The 22855-nt window shown below is 48.7% G+C and overlaps 1 protein-coding gene and 1 pseudogene across 1 annotated transcript in view; one reads left to right on the top strand and one right to left on the bottom strand.

Annotated features, from left to right (window-relative positions):
• Positions 1–22855, top strand: part of LOC129468145 (sorting nexin-29) — a 155316-nt gene that overhangs the window by 104790 nt on the left and 27671 nt on the right. The window lies entirely within an intron of this gene.
• Positions 2854–5182, bottom strand: LOC129468148 (putative uncharacterized protein FLJ32790; annotated as a pseudogene).

Here is a 22855-nt window from a genome sequence, read left to right as displayed (position 1 = left end):
GCAGATCACTTGAGGGCAGGAGTTTGAGACTAGCCAGGCCAACATAGTGAGACTCTGTCTCTATAAAAAATAAAAAAAAAATTACCTGGATATGGTGGTGCGTACCTGTATTCCCAGCTAATTGGGAGTCTGAGGCAGGAGGATTGTTTGAGCCCAGGAGGTCAAGGCTGCAGTGAGTTATGATTACACCACTGCACTCCAGCCTGGGTGACAGGGCTAGACCCCGTCTCAAAAAGAAAAAGAAAAAAAAAAGAAATCCCCAGGGCAGTGAGTGTCTTCTGTCCCCTCTGGGCCCTTTCCCCTTGTGTGAAGTCACCCGCATGGCCAGTGGCTTTCCTTTTCTGCCTCCTCTTCTGTCAGCTCTTACCACCAGTTCCTGACAAACCCTCAAAGCAAACTTCCAGAATGCGATGGGCTTGTTAAGAACACAGCAGGTCTGAGGAGAGTGGCATTTGATTTGTTTTTGGAGGCCCCATATTCCTTCTCCACTCTTCTTCCCTTTCCTTTTGGACGGAGTCTTGCTCTGTCGGCCAGGCTGGAATGCACTGGTGTTATCTCGGCTCACTGCAACCTCCGCCTCCCAGGTTCAAGTGATTCTCCTGCCTTGGCCTCCCGAGTAGCTGGGATTAAAGGCACGCGCCACCACGCCTGGCTAATTTTTGTATTTTTAGTAGAGATAGGGTTTTGTCGTATTGGCTAGGCTGGTCTCAAACTCCTGACTTCAGGTGATCCTCCCGCCTTGGCCTCCCAAAGTGGTGGAATTACAGGCGTGAGCCACCGTGCCCAGCCTGCACCCTACTTCTCTAATAAAATGTGTCTGTTTATTATTCTAGTTCTGACTAGAATCTTCTATCAAAATAGAAGCTAGTAAAAGTAACAGTATATTCTGGTAGAACTGACCGTATGCCACGCATAGTGCTGAAGCATTTTTATTTATGTTTTCTCATTGAATCTCCCAGCAGGTTTCTGAGGTGTAGGTTATATTATTCTCTCTTTTGTATAAGAAAACTGAGGCTGAGGAGGATAAGTACCTGCCCAAGGCCTCGTGGCTAGTAGAACAGATAGTTACTGCCACCTACTGTGTGCCAGACATGGTGCCTAGCTATAGTAAGTGGTGAATCTGTGACAGATCCAAGTGTTCTTACTCCAAAGCTGACGCTCTTGCCAATTCTTTTTTCTTTTTTTTTTCTTTTTGAAACAGAGTCTCGCTCTGGGTGGAGTGCAGTGGCGTGATCTCTGCTCACTGCAAGCTCCGCCTCCCAGGCTCATGCCATTCTCCTGCCTCAGCCTCTCGAGTAGCTGGGACTACAGGTGCCCGCCAACACGCCCAGCTAATTTTTTGTAATTTTTAGTAGAGACAGGGTTTCACTGTGTTAGCCAGGATGGTCTCAATCTCCTTTCCTCATGATCCGCCCGCCTCGGCCTCCCAAAGTGCTGGGATTACAGGTGTGAGCCACTGTGCTTGGCCACACTCTTGCCAATTCTACATTACCTAAGGAGACACATTCCATTGTCACCAGCCAGGACAAGCAGTAGTGGACTAGTCATGTGTGGGCATCCAGGTCTGAGAGCCTTAAGCTTATCATTACTATTTTTGGAGGCAGGGTCTCTGCTGCCCAGGCTGGAGTGCAGTGGTGCATTCCTGGCTCACTGCAGCCTTGAACTCCTGGGCTTAAGTGATCCTCCTGCCTCAGCTTCCCAAATAGCTGAGACTGAAGGTGCATGCCACCCCACCTGGCTGTGTTTTAATGCTTATTTTGTAGAGATGGGAGTCTTGCTATGTTGCTCAGGCTGGTCTTGAACTCCTGGGCTCAGATAATCCTCCCGCCTCAGCCTCTCGTAACTGCTGGAGTTACGACGTGAGCTCCTATGTCTGGCCAAACACCAAATTTTAAAATGACGAAAAATTGTCTTTTTAGCAGTTTCATTTAACTATCGTCATTTTAAAAAAACTTTATTTGTGGCAACAATGTTTCAACAAAATTTTGGATTAAATAGTCCTGTGGGTCCCAATCTGGGGGATCAGGAGGGTACGAATAGAAGATGTGCGTGAGAGAGAAACATTGTGAACCAGAGTAATGGAGGCTGACACAGACGCAGAGCAGTTGTGTCTTTCTGGAATAGCACGTGTCTCTGCCTTTGGCTGTGATATTTCAGCTCTGTTATTGGCAGGCTTTTATAACAAGCAGGGTAACTATCAGAACACTTAAGACTGATAGACAAATGTGGTTCATGGGTGTGGAATGAGAGGCATTCTTGGTGGTAAGTAATGATTATGGGGCCGGGCATGGTGGCTCATGTCTGTAATCTCAGCACTGTGGGAGGCTGACGCTGGAGGATTGCTTGAGCCCAGGAGTTTGAGACCAACGTGGGCAAAATAGCAAGACCCTGTCTCTACAAAAAAATAAAAATTGGCTGGGCATCAGTGGCTCATGCCTGTAATCCCAGCACTTTGGGAGGCTGAGGTGGGTAGATCACCTGAGGTCAAGAGTTTGAGACCAGCGTGGCCAACATAGTGAAACCCGTCCCTACTAAAAATACAAAAAACAATTAGCCGGGCATGGTGATGGGTGCCGGTAATCCCAGCTACTCAGGAGGCTGAGGCAGGAGAATCGCTTGAACCCGGGAGGTGGAGGTTGCAATGAGCTGAGATTGTGCCACTGCACTCCAGCCTGGGCAACAGAGCAAGACTCTATCTCAAAATAAATAAATTAATAAATAAAAATTAGCTGGTCATGGTGGCACGTGTCTGTGGTCTCAGCTACTTGGGAGAATGAGGCAGGAGGATTGCTTGAGCCCAGGAGTTCGAGGCTGCAGTGAGCAGTGATCATGACACTGCACCCCAGCCTGGGCAACAGAGCGAGACCTGCCTCTTAAACAGTTGTGGGAATGATTAGTACTCATTAGATGGTAAAGCAGCTGACATTACGCGAGATGCCTCCCTGAAGTTATCCTGGGCTTTATAGCAACCCAGAAGGTACAGGCATTACTGGTCCATTGTACAGATGAGAAAGTCACTGAGCCAGAGGCCAAATACAGTGCTCAGAGTCACACAGCCAAACTTCTGGGGCTGCAGCTTCCATATCCAGCTGTATCCTCTTTCCCTCTTCTTCCTGGTTGAGGTGGCTGGGAAGCAGCAGTGTTTTGTGTTCAATAGGCTAACCTGGCAACCTGATTCCTGCTGGTGGAGCTGCTGCCGTCTCTGCAATATGCTATTGGAGGAGGAGCTGTTGGGCCGTGGGCCCTCATGGCTAGACCCCGTGCAGGGGGCCCTGGTCCCTTAGAGGGTATGAGCACTGCCCCGTCTCGTTCTGGCTTTGCTTGTGTCTCTAGGCTGCATGACTGGGAAGGATGGGTGCTCTCCACACAGGTCCTGCCATGGGTGTCTGAGGCTGCAGGGCACCAACTCTCTGCAGCAGGCCTCACAGTGTTACGTTTGGGCCAGGCAGAAAGCTAGAGAGAGACAGGAGAGGCAGGAACAGATCTGGTCAGCTGATCCAGCACCTGCAGAAGGCTGCAGCAGGACCGGCTCCGCGGGGTCAGAGCAGGGGCGGGTGTTGGGTGGGTGTTTTCATGTTGCCAGGGGGAGGTGCCACGTTGCCAGGTGTCCCTTGTAAGCTCTGCAGGGTGCTTTTAGGACATGGGTGCTGACTTGTGCTGTTTGACAGACATAGACTCTGTTCCCACTTGTTCTTATACTTAGAAAGGATTTTAGCTGTCCCTCCCCAGCCCTCATTTATATGGGAAGGCTTGGCTCAGGGAGCATAAGGACATTGTGGTCATGCAGTGTGAAAGTGGCAGAGGAATGGCGTTTTGAGTGTTGACGGGAGTGCTTTTCTTTTTGAAGAAAAAAGACATTTCTTTCTATTCTCTTTTCTTCTGTTCTTTTACTGTTTGCTAGATCCCTTTTTCCGTTCAAACACAATTTATGGCCGGGGCAGTGGTGCATGCCTGTAATCCCAGCACTCAGGAGGCTGAGGTGGGAGGATGGCTCGAATCCAGGAGTTCAAGACCAGCCTGGGCAACATAGCAAGACCCTTCCTTTACAAATACAAACATTTAAAAATTGGCCAGGTGCAGTGGCCCATGCCTGTAATCCCAGCACTTTGGGAGGCTGAGGCGGGCGGATTACTCTTGAGGTCAGGAGTTCAAGACCAGCCTGGCCAACACAGCAAAACCCCATCTCTACTGACAGTACAAAAATTAGCTGGGCATAGTGGTGGGCACCTGTGATCCCAGCTATTGGGGGGCTGAGGCAGAGAATTGCTTAAACCTGGGAGGCATAGGCTGCAGTGAGCTGAGATCATACCACTGCATTACAGCCTAGGAGGCAGAGTGAGACTTTGTCTCAAAAAGAAAGAAAGAGAGAGAGAGAGAGAGAGGGAGGGAGGGAAAGAAAGAGAAAGAAAGAAAAGAAAGAAAGAGTGTGGTGGTGGCACCTGGCATCTGCCTGTAGTCCCAGCTACTCGGGAGGCTGAGGTGGGAAGATTTCTTGAGCCTAGGAGGTCGAGGCTTTAGTGAATAATGATTACGACCCTGCACTCCAGCCTGGGTGATAGAGAAGACCATGTCAAAAAAATAAATAAATAAAATAAACCCAATAGAAAAAAACCTGCAACTATTTCTGCCCAGTGCTCATAGTATAATATGATCGCCACACTGCTACTCTTGGTGTATATATTGATGAACAAGAAGCAAAGGTCCTGCCCTCAGAAGCTGCCAGAACCATGGGGAAGACAAGCAGCAAGCATTAGAAAGGCAAAGCCTATGCCCTGTTTTAAGGCGTGTTTCAGGAAAGGGCACTTTCAGATGTCAGCGGGGCTGAGGCCTCAGGATGGGGGGCTTGGCCTGTTTTGGTGGTGGGTGGTACCGCTGGCATTGCGCTGCCAGAAGTGAGGGGGAGAGTGAGTTGGAGGATGCTTGAGAGGGTAGCTTGTGTAGATTTTATCCCACGTACAATGGGAAGCCAGTGGAGGACGTGAAGCAGGGGCGATAGGATTTACTCACTTCCTCTTGCAAAGAGCAGAGCAGGCTCTGAAGCCCGCTTGCCACGCAGAGCGCACTCAGCAGTGCGTTCCTTCTGTCCTTCCCTGCTCCTTCCATCCGCCCTCCCTTTTACAGGCAGTGCTGAGGGCTTCCCTGTGCCTCGGGGTAGGGAGTCCTGAGTTGACTTAGTGGCCATACTCTCAGACTGCTGACAGTCCTGTCACTGCCCTAAGCACGGTGCCCTAACACCCGTGAGTCATAGAGCTGTGCCAGGTGCAGTAGGACAGACGCGTCCCAGCAGGGAGTTCTCTGGCCGGGATGCGGTGGCGGGAGGTGCGCGGGGCGGTATCGGAGTCCTGGCTTACAGCCTCGGCTCCACGACTTCCTAACTAGATTTCTCTTTCTTTTTTCCTTAAAGACTCTCTGGGTCCCTTGTCCTCATTTGTGAAATGAGGACATTCTCACCGGCGTCTCGGGGTGTTCTGAGGGCCAAGCGCACTGGCTTAGGAAGGCATTAGACTTGAGTGTGGAACCGGGCATCCTTTGTGATTGGAGCCTTCTCAGCTACCTGGAAGCTTTTATGGTGGGGAGCGGTGGGGCTCTAGTTCCTCCGGGTTAGGACTTTGCCCAGGAATGCAGAGAACCGGGCTGAGGACAGTGGGAGGGAATGGGGGTAAATGTCCCGTGCTGCCTCACGCGGTTATTGATGGTAGGTGGTGGCGTTGCTCCAGGGAGGCCAGTTCTTCCTGAAGTCACATCTGGAGACCCCCTTGGGACCAATTTTTAAGCCCATTTGGTAGCTCCCCAAGGGTTCAAGTGCCAGCTGCAAACCCTAGTCCCGGGGTTTAGGGTTTGAATTCTAGGATGCTGCCTGGTCTCCCATTTCCATCCTGGTTTCTCTCCAGATGGCCTCTGCTAGTCTTCACATATCAAATCCATCTGTAAGTTCATTCCTATTTCTGGGGCAATTCCAGATTTTCCTTCAAAGAGTACCTGGAAGGCCAGGTATGGAGGCTCACACCTGTAATCCCAGCACTTTGGGAGGCTGAAGCAGGCAGATCAATCACCTGAGGCCAGGAGTTCAAGACCAGCCTGGCCAACATGGTGAAACCCTGTCTCTACTAAAAATACAAAAATTAGCCAGGTGTGGTGGTGCACGCCTGTAATCCCAGCTACTCGAGAGGCTGAGGCAGGAGAATCACTTGAACCCAGGAAGTGGAGGTCACAGTGAGACAAGATCACATCACTGCACTCCAGTGTGGGCGACAGAGTGAGACTTCGTCTCAAAAAAAGAAAGAAAAAGAGCGCCTGGAAAATAGTAATAATACAAATACCTTCTTACTCATTTTGCCTACCATAAACCAGGCTTTACCTACACTAATGCTTAATCTTCATAGCATCCATGTAAAATAGGAGTGCTAGACTTGTTCTGTAGTTGAAGAAACTGAGAGGCTTTGCTGAAGGTCATACTGCTATTGGGTGGTGGAGGCAGGGTTCACACCCCCTCCCCCTCTTTGCCGTTCCTGGAGACCCACAAGCTTGTGTAATGCCCCACCTTCAGAGAAAAGCACCCAGGTCTCAGGATGTCCCCTTTGCTGTAGACTGAATGTTTGTGTGCCCCTCAAATTCCTTGGTTGGAATCCTAACCCCCAGTGTGATGGTGTTAGGAGGTGGGCCCTTGGGAGTTGATTAGGTCATGAGGCTGGAGTCCTCATGAGTGGGATTAGTGTCCTTACAAAAGGGACCCCAGAGGTTGGGTTTGGTGGCTCATGGCTGCAATCCCAGCACTTTGGGAGGCTGAGGCAGGAGGATTGCTTGATCCCAGAACTCGAGGCCAGCCTGAGTAGCACAGATAGACCTTGTGTCTACACACACACACAAATTAGACTTGGTGGTGCATGCCTGTAGTCCCAGTTACTCGGAAGTGAGCCCACTTTGAGGTGAGCCCAGGAGTTTGAGGTTGCAGTGAGCCAAGATCATGCCATTGCACTCCAGCCTGGGCAACAGAGCAAGATCCTGTCTCAAAAAAAAAAAAAAAAGGGACCCCAGAGACCTTGTTTGCCCTTTCTGCCATGTAATGATGACACAGTAAGAAGTTGCCATCAGTGAACCAAGAAGAGGGCCCTCACCAGATCCCAAATCTGTCGGTGCCTTGATCTCGGACTTCCAGCTGCCAGAACTGTGAGAAATCAGTCCCCGTTGTTCACAGTGCACTGGGTCCATGGTGTTTTGTTTTCGCAGCCCTAGTGGGCGGAGGTGCTCCTGCAAGAGGCCCTCCTTCCCTGGCCGTCCATCTAGAAGAGCCCAGCACAGGCAATCTCATCCCATCACCCCACGTGCAGCACTTCCCTGGCTGCTGACTTCAGGTTTCAGAGTGCCCTGTAAACCTCACTCCCGTCTTTAGTTTCTTTCCTGTAGCCCCCACTGGGATACAAGCTCCCTGAGTAGACACACTTTGTCTGCTAGTTCATTGCCATTTTCCTCCTACCCCAAATCCTGCCTGACAAGTAGTTGTTCAAGAGACATTTAAAGAAGGAGGGAAGGAAGGAACAAAGGAACTAATATTTATTTTAGTTCTAACAAGCATGGAAAGTTAAAAGTGCATTCTGCAGGAATGAATTGAAACCGAGTTCCCTGAGGGCGGGCTCCAGTCTGTTGTAATCACCATTTTGTCTCTATCTCGGGATGCAGTAAAGGCCTGGTAATATGAGTTGCTCAAGGGAGTGGATTTTCACCTTTTTTCCTCTTGTCTCTTGTGTCAGGGAGAGGCAGCTGGTTGTAGCGGAATGATGTATTACAAACTCTTTGCTTTCAGTGAATGGGAACACTTGGTTTTGATCCTGGCTCTGAGAGTAGTAGGTCACTTGACCTCTCTGTGCCTCAGTTTCCCAAGCTATGAAGTGGAGGAGGCTTCCCTCAAGGATTCTTTGTGGCGCTGACCATCTGTTCTGGGAAAGGAGCCAGGATATCCACATTCTCATTTGCAGTGATTAAAGAACCACGTTGCTGAAGTTTCTAACGACTTGCCTGACCTCGTTAGTTTCTTTGATACCAGTGACAGGTGTCTTCCTTTCCCCCTTGCCTACTGTCTCCTTTACAGATGTGGTGACAGTTCAGGTGAATTTGAATGACTTCTGGCTAGGCAAGCCAGTATCAGTAAACACACTGGCTTGGACATTTGGCCCATAACTTTTTACACCCGAGGCCAGGTGTTGGCCGACTTGGGAAGAGGGCTGGAAAGAGGCAGAAATGGTATTTGTGTGAGTGCCCAGACCCCTGTGGACTGTTTTGCTCAGATACTCTCTTACGGAGTTTGTAGAGGTGAATCAACAACCTTCTTTGTGAAAGGCAAATGTCACCTTCAGGTTTTAATTCTGAGTGGCCAGCAGCCCTTACATTGCCACTATATATCATCAGAGCCACTAGAATATTAGATATGTAAATCCTTTCTGCAGTTTATACATCCTTTAGTTTCGTAGGGCCCTGGTGTCAGTGATCATGGCAAGTTGAGGAGCAACGTGTTGGGGTGGAAAGAACATGGGTCAGGCAGACCACAACACTGCTGTTGAAGAGCTGTGTGGCTACATGCAGTGGCTCCTGGCTGTAATCCCAACACTTTGGGAGGACAAGGCAGGAGGCTTGCTTGAGGCCAGGAGTTCAAAACCAGCCTGGGCAACATAGTGAGACCCCTCTCTTTACAAAAGAAGAAGAAAAAAAAGCCAAACATGGTGGCATGTGCCTGTAATCCCACCTACTCGGGAGGCTGAGGCAGGAGGATCTCTTGAACCCAGGAGTTGTAGGCTACGGTGAGCCTTGATCGCACCACAGCCTGGGTGACAGAGTGAGACCGTGTCTTAAAGAGAAAGATCTATGTGACCCCGGGCAAATGCTTTAATTTCTCTGAACTCATTTTCCCAGTCCTTGAAATGGTGGTAATATTATCCCCTTGGTGGATTCCTGGGAGTTATATGAAGTGTCTGTTGTATCTGCGAACCTCAGTGGAGGCTCATAGATAGTTTTAGAGATTTCAGATGCCTCTTGCAATTTTGTGCAAAATCGTGCTTGTGTGTTTGTGCACATACGTGGATTTTCCTGGGGAGAAGTTCCTTTGCTTTCACGACTCTCCTTCAGAGTGTTGCAGGCTTTAGAAAACAGTAAGAAACACGAAACACTTCAGGTAGTTAGTAGGTGATAATTGCACATAGTGTCTGGGGCAACACTGGGAATCGTGGTGTCATTATTTTTGTTTTTACTGCTCTGCTTGCTGATGTTAAACCAGCTAGACTGGCTGTGTTCTTATGCACATCCCTACATGTATTAGCAGTGGGAACCTGGGCAAGTTATTTAAGCTAACTGTGCCTCAGTGTTCTTGTCTATAAAATGGGGCTATCATAGTACCCCTCTGACACAGTTGTGAGGATTAAATGAACTAACAGATGGAAGATACTCAGAAGATACACTATGTAAATTACCACCTGAGCTATCGAAGGGTGTTATATGCTATGTAAATTATACCTTGATAAGAAAAATTGGAAAAAAAATCCAAGAGAGTACCTGGCATCTTAAAGATTGAATAACTGGTAGGTGTGATTATTATCAACACCCTCAAAGGGTATGTTGCTGACGAATCTTCCTGAAAACAACATCTGGGCCTTATTGTTGAACTGCAAATAGGTTGACCTGATTTTCCATCTTACTGAAACCATCGCTACTGCAGAGGCCCTGAAGTTCCCTTTACCTGATATCTACCCCTCAATCCTCCCTCTGGTTAAGAGGGCATAAACCAGGTTACTCTTTCTGTGAGGCCTGAAAATTGGAAGTGATCAGACAGGATGGTGGTTCTCAGATGGGGATGATTGCAACCCTCAGGGGACATTTAGCCATGTCTGGGACCTATATGGTTGTCGTAGCTGAGATGAGGGTCCTTCCGGCATCTGCTAAGTAGAGCCCAGGGATGCTGCTGAACGTCCTGTGGTGGACAGGACAGCTTCTCCCAACAGGACAGCTCCTCCCAACACAGCATTATCTAGTCCCAAACGGCAGTACTGCTCGCTTGAGAAACCCCAAGACAGAAGGAAGCGGCAGGGCCGTTTTCCAGGAACCGTATTTTGTCTTAGGCTTTTTTTTTTTTTTTTTAAGACCTCTCGCCTTCCTGCATGAAACTTAGGAAAAAAATGAACCTAAAGAAAGTGACAGATCCCAGGGAGCATTTGTTTGTGTGTGTGCGCACGCATGTGTGTGTGTGTTTCGGAGCTTTTTCGTGCCATCACTCCTGCATTGAAAATGATGATTTAGGAAGGCTGTAGATGCATAAGGATACACACCTGTGGAATGCACCGGACTAAGCGATCCTGACTCCGTAGCTGCGGAAGTACCGTCACTGCTGCAGAAGTACCACCAGCTCACTGGTACCACTTTACTAGAGCTTAATAAAAATTCATTCAGTTGATATTTGTTGGTGTTTACAAACAGCCTTGTCTCCCTTCACCTCCTTTTTAACAACAAAGTTTCTTCTCTTGTGTTAATTTCGTTTGAATATATGGTTATTTGGGAGCTGGAGGTTGCAAGAAAACGGCTCAGGCTTTATTCCTGCCAATTTCAGGAAGAGCCACCAGGGGGCGCCCTAGTCTTTTCTCTGCCGCTTTCCTTCCGCAGATGCGGGTGGTGATTATCTGAATTTTTGATGTCCAGCGCAGTACCCTTTTCAGTGGTGAGGTAGCGGGTGGTGGTGGTGTTGACAGCAATGGTCTTTTCTAGTTGAAAAGCATCAAGCATGCATGCAGCTTTCTGTTCACCATCAGTATAGCACAGTCATGCGTTGCCAGTCACTTTATGGCCCTGTTCTAAAAGGGAATTTGCAGCTAATCAGAACACATTTCCCCCATGTCATTGCTTTTCATGAGATATAATTGATTAGCTGTGAGTATTCAGCTTTTGAGTCTCAACTGTTGCCTTCTTGCCCATTTTTTGGGGTTGGGGAGTGAAGGTGGTAGAGTGAGGTGAGCCCAGATCATCTGGCCCATTTGTTTCCTTTTAATTTGTTAGAGCTTTTGATTGGGAGCCAGAGCAGAGAGGGCAAGAAAAACATCCTTACTTGTCAATAGGCTGTGTTGAGGGGGTCTTTTTTTCCCTCTCGGCTATTATTGGAAGAGATTCTCAATACTAGTGAGGCGTTCTGGCTCGTCGCCTAGCAACACAATTCCAAACATTCGGCAGCTCCAGGAATGAAGTTGAGGAGTGCTGTAGTAACATCAGAGAGCGATGTGAGGCCCGGCAGCCAGCCGCTTGCTTGGCTAAGGGCTCGATGATAAAATTTTAGGATGAGATGGTGGGGCAGCGGCTGTTAAATCGGCTGCAGTTTGAGCCCCCTGCCCCTTAAACGCCGGGAAGTGAACCTAGGTGGCATGGCCAACACACATCCCTCACGCTGGGCATCTTTCTTTAAAGGGGAAACTTCCCACCGAATTTTGTGTACTAGCCCTTCAGTGACTGTCTTAGTGTCTTAGTAATTGGAAGGTTCCAGATGGCATTTAGACATGCCTTACTTCTTTATCATCTGTTTATTAATTCCCCAAACATTTACCAAGCATCTCTCATGTGCTGGGCGCAGTTTTAGGTGCTCAGGAGCCAGAGGTGGGGATCCAGCTTGGCCATGCACAAGCTCTGTGTCACACGTTAAAATTTCCCCATCATTAAAATGCAGATTCTAAGAGTGCGAGCACCATGGGCTGTTGTGCGGACTAAATGAGTTCATACACAGAGTGCTTTGACAGTGTGCTCAGCACTCAGGAGATGTTAGCTCTTCTCACATGGGCCCTGCCCACAGAGCATTCTTGTGGAGGTAACAGTGGTAATAAAGAAATGATGAATGATTGGATGGGGCAAAACGGGAGGCAATGGGGTCATGTGGTAGTGATGTACTCTTTGTTATCTGTGGTACTGAACAACCCCCACTCGATCCACCCATGGGAACGAGTTCCTTTGAAGCAGGAAATTCCTAATGGAAGTTTAGGTTATGCAGTATAGCTCCCAACTCCTTACCTGGAAAAAGACCAGTGCTGGGTGCTGGTCACTCATATAGACCCTGGATTCCTTACTCCCAGGAGGGGAAGGAGGAACCGATGACAGCAGGATGAATGTAGCAAGGATAGGGTGGCTGAGGTCCAGAGGGCCACAGGAGGGAAAGGTTAAGGCCGGGTGCAGGGGAGGTCAGGAGGTCTTGCAGAGATGGGGATACTGGGCCAAGAGGGGACCTCCCTTCAGTGTGCAAACGGGGCTGACAGTGATCTTCCGGGCTGCACCTCTGGTTCTGTCACTAAGCACTGCAGGATGTCCAGATGGGCTTGAGGGTCTGTTGTCGCCATTATGAAGCCTTTGAGGAAGCAATGGTGGTGGTGCTGCCCAGTACTGAGTCTGTCCTTGTCACCCATTAACTCACGCATGTCTGCGATCCTGTGAGAGCTTGCGGTGATCCCCATTTCACAGAGGAGATGGGAGTGCTTAGCGGTAGAGAAACTTGGCCGGCATCACACAGCCAGTGGCTGGTGGAGCTGGGTTGCACAGCTAGGCTCTTAGCCCGGGAAGAATATGTTTTAGCTTCACCTGGAGACCCTGCAGCAAGCCAGAGGGCATTTTGAAGGGGCTGTATTTCAGGCCGACTTCCTGCATCTGGCTGGTTGTTCCCCGCCTCACCAGGCTCTCCCTTGTCTGTGGTTAATGATCCAGGCTACAGTGAGCTCACAAGGTCTCAGTATCATTTCTGTGCTCTTGGTTTGGGCCACACGTGATTTTTTTTTTTTTGTCCTTTTTAGCATTTGATCATTTTATTTGAGGTCTGCTGCATTCCTGCTGACCTCCCAAACAGCTCAGATCCTTAATTTGTTTACAGACTTTCAGGAAGGGCTGTCCCTGAACTCTAAGCTAGGATCAACTTTTGGTCTGGAGGTTTCTAGCCGGCTGTCTCAGCTGGGCCAGGCAGCAGCTTATGTAACCATTTGATGCAGTTCAGAGCTGATCCAAAATGGGCCTCTCGCTCAGGGGATGAGATGCGGTCAGACTTGTTTGAAATGTCAGCTTTGTTTGAGCTGGGACAGCTCAGTTTGTAAAGTTGGAAGGTGAGGATGGTGGGGAGGCAGCTGGGTGTGAGTTTATTGGGAAGGAGTAGCCTGACCGGGCAGCTTCATTAAAGCTGGGGGAGCTGCACCGCCCTGGAGGAGTGCACCCCAGGCTCTTGCAGTCCCACGTGAAGGGCTCACATTCCTGGCTTTGACCTTTACTTTGTCCGTTTCCTTATTTCCAAAAGGAGGTGAATAGCACTCGCCATGTGTGGTACCTGCACACGCTGGGCCCAGAGGACGTGCTCAGTACGTGGTGGGGGTGCTTACATTTTGGTTGCAGCCCAGCAGTTCCAACCCTTCCCCTGCCCCCTCCTTCAACTCCTTTTCCTCCTTCTCTTCTCCCTCCTGCCCTAGACCTTAAATATTAATGTTAAAAATTCGTATTTAAATTTTTGTTTTGCATAAGTATATATTTACATGGAACAAAACTTAAAAGGTACAAATGGGACAGTGTAAAGGATTTCTCTTCCACTCCCATGTCAGCCACCTTGCTCCCCGCCCAGGACTTTAACCATCGGAGTTCACCTTCCGGAAGAACGTCGCTGCCCAGTTGAATAGGGGGTTGGGCATACTGGAGCTCCCACTTGCAGTGGCCACCACGTGCCCTTTGATGGGACGTTACATTGCATTTCAGCATCACCCAGCTGCTTCTAGGTGTCTGTACACACCGTCGGTTTCATGTGCAGACGATTCAGTTTCATGTGCGCACGATTCAGTTTCATGCTCTTCCTTCTGCCGGGACACCCTCCCCTGTCTTCCTCTTTTGCCTGGGTCGTGCTTATGCATCCTTTAAGACACAGCTTAGGCGTCGCCTCCTGCAGACAGACAGACACGTGAAGATCAAGAGGCTAGCTTTGTCATCAGTAAAGCTGGTTGGAAAACAGAGCTTTGAACCTGTGGGCAGGTGGGCTTACAAAACCTCATCCCTGAGTTTAACAGTCAGAGGTAGAGACCCCCTCAGGGCAGCTCCTGAGCACACCTTGTGGGGGGGTGAACAGGTGGGTGGGTCCTGAGAGAACACAGAGGAGCCGAGCTGAGGAAGAGCGCCTCCTGTCGGCCGGAGTGGGCCAGGTCGCTCCCTGCATCCTGGGAGCAGAGAGTGTGGGACAGAAAGAGTAAGGGTGGGAATTGGGGAGTGGGGACCTACTTCACGTGAAAATGGGAAGTCAGAGACCTGGCGGTTCCCCTCCAGCACACAGCATTTCATGAGGAAAGAGACACTTAGGTTTCAGGCTGTTGTTAGATACATGGCTGTGGCTGGGTGACTTTGCTGAGGTTCTGTTTTCTCTTCTGCAGAATGGGACTCATTTCCTGTCTTTCATATGTTTGCTATGAACATTGGCGAAAATAAAGTAGGTAGAGAGTGGTGTCTGAGTCTGCGAGGTGGTCAGCTCAGCACTAAACCCAGGGTCCTTGGTTCCGTTTTCTTGTACCGCCCTTCTTCCTGATTGTTCTCGAACCTCCCATCTCCTTTTCCCCTGAAGGAAGGAAGAGGCATCGTGGTTTTTGAATGGGGTTGTGTAGCTCGTAGGGGAGTTGGGTGTGTGTGAGGAAGGGCCAGTGAGTTGGTGCCGCATGGTTCCTGGGGAGTTAGGTGACAGCTGGCAGCTCAGTATTTCGTGACCTAAACAGGGAGGCTCCAGGGACAGGAGCAGATGCAGCCTGTCTGAGCGCGGCTCTGCCCTTGGCTCTTGGGTCCCCCACAGCGTTCTGACCTGGACTCCCGGTGAGGGTGGAGTCCTGTGGGCCTCCAGAAGGAAGCCCAGTTCTGACCATGCCCTCTACCCTTTTGTATTCAGACTCCCACCAGCATCTGGGAGGACTTGCACCAGCCTGCTGTGCCCTTTTGATTTGGGGAGTGTGGATCCCTGGGCTGAGGGACAGAGCAGAATGCCTATGTGTGCCTGTGTCCCTGGGGTGCTGGCCCACCTCCCTCTGTGGTGCAGTGCCCTCATGCCTGGCTCTGAGATGAAAGGACCCTAAATGCAAATCCATCTCTCTGGAGTGGCACTCTCCCCATGAGCACTAGGCATGATGAACGCGGGATGCACAGTACTTGATCAGTGTGCAGGCACTGTGCTCAGTACCGGACATGGATTTCCCCTGTCTAGTCCTTGCAGCGACCCCACGCAGCAGCTACTGTTATCACCTCTCTCTCATTGAGCAGAATCAAGGCTCAGCGATGGAGAAACTTGTCCAGCATAGGGAGTCCTTGGTGGGAGAGCATGGGACTTCAAAGCCCACCTCTTAAACTGCGAGCCCAGTACCTTCTGGCTTTTCATCCTTCAGTCATTCATTCACCAAATGTGCACAAAGGCCTGCTGTGTGTCAGGTGCTGTGCTGGCTCTAGGCAGGGTGTCTCCACTGCGGCACTGTTGACCTTTGGGTTGGATCATCCTTTGCCATCCTGTGTGTCGTAGGAGCTTTTGCGGCATCTCTGGCCTCTACCCATTAGATGCCGGTAGCACCACCACCAGTTGTGACAGGCAAGTGTCTGTGGACAGTGCCCAGCGTCCTCCAGGGGAGTGGGGTGGGTAAAACTGCCCTTGGTTGAAACCCGCTACTCTAGGAATCCATAAGCAGAAGAGACATGTCAGGTGGGGCTCTGTCCTCTACGGTAAAGTAAAGCTGGACAAGAGGAGGGACGGTACATGCTGGAGGGGCTGCTGTGCCCAGATAGGGCTGTCTGCAGAGGCCTGTCTGACAAGGTGACTTTTGAGTAGGGGCCTGAATGAAGTGAGGAAGAGATCATGGGGATGTGGAAAGAAGAGTGTGCTTGGCAGAGGGAATGGCCAGGACAGAGACCCTGGGTGGGGGCGCTGGGTGTGGCTGGGGTAGGAGGAGATGAGGCAGGGAAGTTGGGGATGGGGTAGGTGGGGTGGCCTCATCTTTCACCCTGAGTGAGTGGGGGTGCTGCTGGGGGCATTAGAGCAGTGGTGGTGAGACAGGTCATCTGGGTGGACTGGGGGACAGCAGGGAGGGCAGCTGGCAGGTGGGGGTCATAGTGTAGGCAGCAGATGCTGGCCACCTGGGGGAGGGCTGGGGACTTTCTGATTAGGAGGATGACCTTCGGGTTTTCTCCACATTGAAACGATCTGTGCAACACCTGCCCACGGTGAAAACACCCATCCTTGGCCCATCTCTTCTCAATTCCCAGGACGAAGAGTGCCTCTCCAGTCTTTCAGCTGTTACTTCATTGGCGGGACACTCTTCTTCTACCACCATTTCTTGAATTGGCACGTTTTAGACATTACCAGTTTCCTGCTGGAATAGGTAGAGGTTGTTGTGCGTGCGCATCCTGAGCATCCTGCTGGGTTGAAGGGAGCAGCCTATTTTGTTCTCTCCTTTCTCAGGGCTCTGCATTATTTTCTTCTTCGTCGGGTGTCCTAATGTACCTTTGTGGCCCCCACCCAACTTTTTTTTTTTTTTGCCTTGCAGAACCTTTAGCATCTCTCTCATTCTGTTCTTCCTCCTACTAAATGGTTGACCCCCAATTTTATTTATTTATTTTTATTTTTTCGAGACAGAGTCTCTCTCTGTTGCCCAGCCTGGAGTGCAGTGGCATGATCTTGGCTCACTGCAACCTCCACCTCCCGGGTTCAAGCGATTTTCCTGCCTTAGCCTGCTGGGTAGCTGGGATTACAGGCATGCACCACCATGCCTGGCCAATTTTTTATTTTATTTATTTATTTATTTATTTTTTTTGAGAAGGAGTCTCGCTCTTTCACCCAGGCTGGAGTGCAGTGGCGCGATCTCGGCTCACTGCAGGCTCCGTCCCCCGGGGTTCATGCCATTCTCCTGCCTCAGCCTCCCACGTAGCTGGGACTACAGGCGCCCGCCACCTCGCCCGGCTAATTTTTTTTTATTTTTTAGTAGAGACGGGGTTTCACCGTGTTAGCCAGGATGGTCTTGATCTCCTGACCTCGTGATCCGCCCGCCTCGGCCTCCCAAAGTGCTGGGATTACAGGCGTGAGCCACCGCGCCCGGCCTTTTATTTTTACTAGAGACAGAGTTTCACCATGTTGGCTAGGCTGATCTTGAACTCCTGACCTCAAGTGATCTGCCTGCCTTGGCCTCCCAAAGTGCTGGGATTGCAGGCACGAGTCACTGTGCCTGGCCTGACCCTGAATTTTAATCATTTTATGTTGGCAGCTGTAGTTTTAGTCATAGCTGTCTCTTGGTAATAATGAAAAAGGGAAGTATCTTTTTTTAAAAAATATACTTTAAGTTCTGGGATACATGTGCAGAATGTGCATGTTTATTACATAGGTATACATGTGCCATGGTTTTTTGCTGCACCCATCAATCCGTCATCTACATTAGGTATTTCTCCTAATGCTGTCCCTCCCCTAGCCGCCTACCCCCAGACAGGCCCCGGTGTGTGATGTTCCCCTCCCTGTGTCCATGTGTTCTCATTGTTCAACTCCCACTTATGAGTGAGAACATGTGGTGTTTGGTTTTCTGTTCCTGTGTTAGTTTGCTGAGAATGATGGTTTCCAGCTTCATCCATGTCCCTGCAAAGAACATGAACTCATCCTTTTTTATGGCTGCATAGTATTCCATGGTGTATATGTGCCACATTTTCATTATCCAGTCTATCATTGATGGGCATTTGGGTTGGTTCTAAGTCTTTGCTATTGTGAATAGTGCTGCAGTAAACATCCGTGTGCATGTGTCTTTATAGTAGGATGATTTATAATCCTTTGGGTATATACCCAGTAATGGGATTGCTGGGTCAAATGATATTTCTGGTTCTAGATCCTTGAGGAATTGCCACACTGTCTTCCACAATGGTTGAACTAATTTACACTGCCACGAACAGTGTAAAAGCGTTCCTATTACTCCACATCCTCTCCAGCATCTGTTGTTTCCTGACTCTTTAATGATCGCCATTCTAACTGGCGTGAGATGGTATCTCATTGTGGTTTTGATTTGCATTTCTCTAATGGCTAGTGATGATGAGCTTTTTTTCATATGTTTGTTGGCCACATAAATGTCTTCTTTGGAGAAGTGTCTGCTCATATCCTTCGCCCACTTTTTATGGGGTTATCAAAAGCTGGAAGCATTCCCTTTGAAAACCGGCACAAGACAAGGATGCCCTCTCTCACCACTCCTATTCAACACAGTATTGGAAATTCTGACCAGGGCAATCAGGCAAGAGAAAGAAATAAAGGGTATTCAGATAGGAAGAGTGGAAGTCAAATTGTCTCTGTTTGCAGATGACATGATTGTATATTTAGGAAACCCCATTGTCTCAGCCCAAGATCTCCTTAAGCTGATAAGCAACTTCAGCAAAGTCTCTGGATATAAAATCAATATGCAAAAATCACAAGCATTCCTATACACCATTAATAGAGAGCCAAATCATGAGTGAACTCCCATTCACAATTGCTACAAAGAGAATAAAATACCTAGGAATACAACTTACAAGGGATGTGAAGGACCTCTTCAAGGAGAACTACAAACCACTGCTCAAGGAAATAAGAGAGGACACAAACAAATGGAAAAACAATCCATGCTCATGCGTAGGTAGAATCAATATTGTGAAAATGGCCGTACTGCCTAAAGTAATTTATAGATTCAATGCTATTCCCATCAAGCTACCATTCACTTTCTTCACAGAATTACAAAAAACTGCTTTAAATTTCATATGGAACCAAAAAAGAGCCCATATAGCCAAGCTAATCCTAAGCAAAAAGAACAAAGCCAGAGGCATCATGTTACCTGACTTCAAACTATACTACAAGGCTACAGTAACCAAAACAGCATGGTACTGGTTCCAGAACAGATATATAGACCAGTGGAACAGAACAGAGGCCCCAGAAATAATGCCACACATTGTCTTTGACAAACCTGACAAAATAAGCAATGGGGAAAGGATTCCCTATTTAATAAATGGTGCTGGGAAAACTGGCTAGCCATATGCAGAAAACTGAAACTGGACCCCTTCCTTACACATTATACAAAAATTAACTCAAGATGGATTAAAGACTTAAACGTAAGATCTAAAACCATAAGAATCCTGGAAGAAAACCTAGGTAATACCATTCAGGACATAGGCATGGACAAAGACTTCATGACTAAAACACCAAAAGCAGTGGCAACAAAAACCAAAATTGACAAATGGGATCTAATTAAACTACAGAGCTTCTGCACAGCAAAAGAAACTATCATCAGAGTGAACAGGCAACCTACAGAATGGGAGAACATTTTTGCAATCTCTCCATCTGACAAAGGGCTAATATCCAGACTCTACAAGGAACTGAAACAACTTTGCAAGAGAAAAACAAGGAAAGTGTCTTCTTAATGTTTCTTTGTCTCCATTATCCTTCTGTGATGTTTTTGTAATCATCAATTTATTCTTCATTCCTAGAGCCCTAATTGTGTGATTAGAACCCTTCTAGAATTCACTGCTAAAAAAGATGAACTACACTTGCAAAAATGACCTATACTCGCTTCAGTTTCCTGGAATTGGAAGCCTGCATTCCAGATGAGGCAGCAGAAAAAATCAGAGTTTGTTTCCTTGAAACGGTGGCTACCACTTGAGCCCATACCATCTGGCAGTTGTGTGCCTTGTTTGAAAATCAAGGCATAGTTTGATGCTTGTGGGTACTGAGCTGCCAGGAGAATCTTCTCAAGGAAAATCAGGCACAGAGATCACCCAAGCTATGGTTCTTTGAGGCCAGTGCTTTTAAAAAACTTGTGGCCAGGTGTGGTGGCTCATGCCTGTAATCCCAGCACTTTGGGAGGCTGAGGCGGGCAGATCACCTGAGGTCAGGAGTTCGAGACCAGCCTGGCCAACATGGTGAAACCCCATCTCTACTAAAAATACAAAAATTAGCTGGGTTTGGTGGTGCACGCCTGTAGTCCCAGCTACACAGGAGGCTGAGGCAGGAAAATCTCTTGAACCTGGGAGGCAGAGGTTGCAGTGAGCCGAGATTGCACCACTGTGCTCCAGCCTGGGTGACAGAGCGAGACTCTGTCTCAAACAAACAAATAACAAAAAAAACCCAAACCCAAAAATTTATTGCCACTTTTTCTTTGACCTTCAAGTTCTCCAGATCTCCAGGATCGTTCCAGGATTAGCTGTGGGTTGGGGCCATTATTTTCATAAAGTGTAGTTGGAAGGTTCCTTAAATAGTGGGTGCACCCATCACTGTGAATACTGGAAACCTGTTGTTATGTTTATCTGTGCAAATCTTTGTTAAAAATAGTTGGCAACCTTTGTCTTTATTGTTGTGCGTTGTATGAAGAGCTTTGTTTGCTTTCCAAACGTAAGATCCAAAAGACAAATTGTACTGAAGAAATCAAACTGGAAAGAATGCCAAAGACTTGCCTTCTAGGGCTGGGTCTGAATGTCTGCTGGGAATGGCGGTGTGATTCGAAGAGTTGGCTCCAAATGCAGATCCACTCGGGTTTTATTAATGCTTCCTTCTGCAGGGTCCCTGCTCATCCACATAGGAAGGAGATTGAGGCTTACTTTGGAATTCCAGGGAAGTCAGCCTCAGTCTTCAGAGCACGAGGCAATACCGTGAGCAGTTTCTTAATGGTGAGGGTCACAGTTAACCCAAAATGAGGCCAGACTGTGCTAAGAGTCTAATTTATTTCCTTCCTTCCTTCCTCCATTGTCCCACTCTGTCGCTAGGCTGGAGTGCAGTGGCGTGATCTCGGCTCACTGCACCCTCTGCCCCCTGGGTTCAAGCGATTCTTGTGCCTCAGCCACGCGAGTAGCTGGGATTACAGGCACACGCCACCACACCCAGCTAGTTTTTTGTTTTTTTCTTTTAGTAGAGGTGGGTTTTCACCATGTTGGCCAAGATGGTCTCCATCTCCTGACCTTGTGATCCACCCATTTAGGTCTCCCAAAGTGCTGGGATTACAGGCGTGAGCTACCGCACCCGGCCAGGAATCTAATTACTAAAGTGCATTTTGGGAAAAAAAAATCCACCCACAAATCTTTATTAAAGAGTGACCCTTATTAGTCTATATGTGATTTTCTTCTTTTCTAAGTAGGACTGGTGACTCAGGTGATGCATTTTAGCGATGGAAAAACTCAAAACACAGAGACAGTGCTGTCTGTTTCCAGGGACTCCTAGCCCTTCTCTCCTGCTCCAGAAGCCTTCAGGCTCAGCAGTGTGGTGTGTGGTCCTGCTGCACAGATGAGCCACAGTCCTTGGAGTGGAGAGATTAGCTTGGAAAGAAGAGATCTGCAAAGCTCTTTTTAGGCAGATATTAAGTTTGGTGAATGAGTGGAGAAGTTGGGAGCGGAGGACCGCGGTCATATTTACCAGCGAGCTCAGCGGTGGGCGTCCTAGCTGGCCCAGCATGGGAGGAGATGAAGAGTGATTGCTTCCTGGAGGAGTCTGTACTAATCCATCTTCATAAGCCTCAGCTGTGGCTCCTCTGGAGGGACGGAGCCAACGTCTCCATTTAAGTAACGCGAGGGAGGAGGGAGAGATGCTGAAGCAAGATTGTCACAGCTTAATGATACGAAATGCTCTCACCGGGGACTCAAGAAACTTGGCTTCTGTGAGTTTCATCTGCTTACCCTTGCCCTGTGTGGGCTGAGGGATGGACTGGAAAGCTGCCTTCCTACTGTGTCAATGGCTTTGCCAGGAATTGCATTGGTGGTGGGTCAGGTGGGCTGTTGTCTGGTTTCTGTGACAGAGACCCTGAGCAACACTGGTTTAGACAAGGTAGAATTTTATTTCTTCCCACTTGACAGTTTGAGGCCCAGTCCCCTCTTCTTGGTGGTGGCATTACGTTTCAGATGTTGCCCTTGTCCACGTGTCCATCACATGCACATTTCTGCCAGAGCGGAGATACAGCCCTCTCCTCGGCCCCCTCCTTTTCTGCTTCTTTTTTTTTTTTTTCTCCTTTTCAGACAGGGTCTTGCAGTCATCCAGGCTGGAGCGCAGTGGAACAATGATACCTTGTGGCAGCATCCACTTCCCAGGATCAATTGATCCTCCTGCCTCAGCCTCCTGAGTAGCTGGGACTACATGCATGTGCCACCATGCCTGGCTCATTTTTCTATTTTTTTTTTTTTTTGTAGAGACAGGGTCTCACTATGTTGCCTAGGCTGATTTATGACTCCTGGGCTTAAGTGATCCTCCTGCCTTGGCCTCTGAAAGTGCTGGGAGTACAGGGGTAAGCCACCATGCCTGGCCCCTTTTATTTAAGGGCATACCCCCAACTTCCAGTATTGCTTCCTTTTTTTTTTTTTTTTTTTTTTGAGATCAGATCTCACTCTGTCACCCAGGCTGCAGTGCAGTGGCATGATTATGGCTCCCCACAGCCTTGTACTCCTGGACTCAAGCAATCTTCCCACCTTAGCCTCCCAAGTAGCTGGGCTACCAGGTGCATGTCACCATGCCCAGCTAATTTTGAATTTTTTTTTGTAGAGATGAGGTCTCACTGTGTTGCCCAGGCTGGTCTTGAACCCCTGGGCTAAAGCAATCCTCCCTCCTCAGCGTCCCAGAGTGCTGGGATTCCAGGTGCGGGCCACGGCACATGGCCCCGCATCACTTCCTATTAACCTCACCTTGGCTGGAATTAGTTAAATGGCCACAGCTGCAAGGCTGCACGTGAAGGCGAGAGATGTCTTTATTCTGAGTGGTCACCTGGCCAGCCAAGGCGCTTCAGTTACTACAGAAGAAGAAAATGGGTGTGGGGATAGCTGGCATCTGCTTCAGGTGGAAGACAGCACTGTGAGTTTTCTTTTTTTCTTTTCTTTTTTTTTTTTTTTTTAA

Source organism: Symphalangus syndactylus, chromosome 18 (assembly GCF_028878055.3).
Source record: "Symphalangus syndactylus isolate Jambi chromosome 18, NHGRI_mSymSyn1-v2.1_pri, whole genome shotgun sequence".
Taxonomy (NCBI): Eukaryota; Metazoa; Chordata; class Mammalia; order Primates; family Hylobatidae; genus Symphalangus; species Symphalangus syndactylus.
Note: the sequence above shows the minus strand (reverse complement) of the source record. Positions and strands in the feature narration are given on the sequence as shown.